This window comes from Poecilia reticulata, linkage group LG16 (genome assembly GCF_000633615.1).
Source record: "Poecilia reticulata strain Guanapo linkage group LG16, Guppy_female_1.0+MT, whole genome shotgun sequence".
In the NCBI taxonomy this organism is placed as follows: Eukaryota; Metazoa; Chordata; class Actinopteri; order Cyprinodontiformes; family Poeciliidae; genus Poecilia; species Poecilia reticulata.
The window spans coordinates 30,986,242-30,988,128 of record NC_024346.1 but is presented as its reverse complement, the minus strand read 5'-3'; positions in this window follow the sequence as shown (position 1 = coordinate 30,988,128).

Genomic DNA, 1,887 nt, shown 5'->3' with positions numbered 1-1,887 from the left:
AAGGTCTGTTAGACGTGAAAAGTATCATTTTTATTTATTTTGTAGATCAAACTGTTGCACTGATGTAGAGATGTTCAAGAAGAACAAAACTTGTTTTTTAGATTTTAGTTTTGTTGGTCAAACTGCTGTATTGAGTTTAAAACTGCTGAGTAATATTTTATGAGCTGTTTTCTACTTTGGTTTTAGAAAGAGGTAGAACCAGTTCAGTTACCAGTCAATTTATATCAGTGCATTTTGACCAACAATCAAATGTCTTTTGACCAATAAGATATTTCAGAATCTGGTAGCTTGTCTGTGCTACCAGAGTATTTATCTTGCTAGTTATGAGGCAAATGCTAAAGTGAGTGTTTATCCTGGAATGATGGTCATTATACTATGCATAACTTTAATCTGATTATTGAATTGTAAATAATAACTTCATCAGCGCAGACAGAGCCGGGCGCTGGGCAGCGTGTTAAGATGGAAAAGTCGCACAAAATTCTCTGTCTACAAATATAAATTATTCTTGCCACTCGCTCAACTCATCTCTGAAAGAGACTACAAGTTATTCCTGCGATTCACATAGAGCTACACAGCCAGAGCTAATGCAGCAGAGTTTCAAACTCCTACCTTGATCAAAAACTCTAGAAAGAAACAAAATTCATCATAGGGGGTTGATGTAAATATCCATAAAGGTCAGCCTATGTCCAGTTTGAGTGAAAGGAGGCGCGTGCGATAGATAGATAAACCGAACTGAATGTTTTGTAAAGAAATAAAATCCACATTTATTGTTTTAGAAGGCAGAAAGTTATGAAGTTGATTCCATAAGTTTAATACTTATTTGCGTTCTTAAAACAAATGTTTAGTTGTTTCCAACAGAGTTGTACAAAAACCACAATTCTCAACATTAATATTAAACTTCTCTATAAAGAACTAATTTGAAGAATATATATGTTATTTATTATTTTAAAATGTAATTCTTTATATTTAGGAGGAATTGGGAATTTCAAATAATTAGTCCTAATCTTGACCATCGTAGATTTGTTAAAATTTTGTAAGAGAACTTTGCTTTTTGTTCTTCCTGAGTAAATATTTATTGAATACTGATTCAAAAACCTGTTGCTGCATTTATTGTCTCTATATATACTAAGTTTGAATCTTATGGAGTCTTGGAATAGTGAAATTAGATCAATTGTTTTTAACTGACAGAATGTGAACATTAGGGATTCCTACCTGTGGAAGTTTCTCTTTTATTTAGTCAAAAATGGCGGTAAGCTTTATTTTATTTTATACCTGACTTTCATTAATCTGCTGTATTACTTCATATTTGAAGTTTACATGACAGACAGCTTGTAAACATTTATAAATGGCTTTAGATTGCAGTGTCGTTACTACTGTAAACAAGTAATTGCTCGGAGTCAACCACTTTAATCAGGACAAAGTACGTTGTTTGTGGACTATGTTGTCCCTATATGTCAAAATGTTATGTATATGTTTAATTACACTTTTTTATTAAACCGTGCTAAATAGAGCATGTTGGTAGAGAGAGGTTCTGGTGCATTGACACCCTCTACCGACTTACCAGGTAGGATTTTATGATGAAGGGTCTTTAGTGCATCAATAAGTGTTCTGTATTTCACGAAACATAAGAAATTCAAATACAGGTAATTGGTTCTACAAAATGTGCTATCTAAGTATTTGATTAAAGTTGGGTATTCTCATGAAAGGATTAAGTGCACCAACAAATGCTACCGCTATGTTTTCTAAAGGTAGACGAAGGGATTTGATGCAACAGAAAGTGCTGCTCTGTACACGAGGAATATGCCAATTTACCGATTAAGGATTTTAGTACATGTACAATACTGCTATATTTTATAAAGGTAAGGTATTCTAATAAAAGTATTAGTG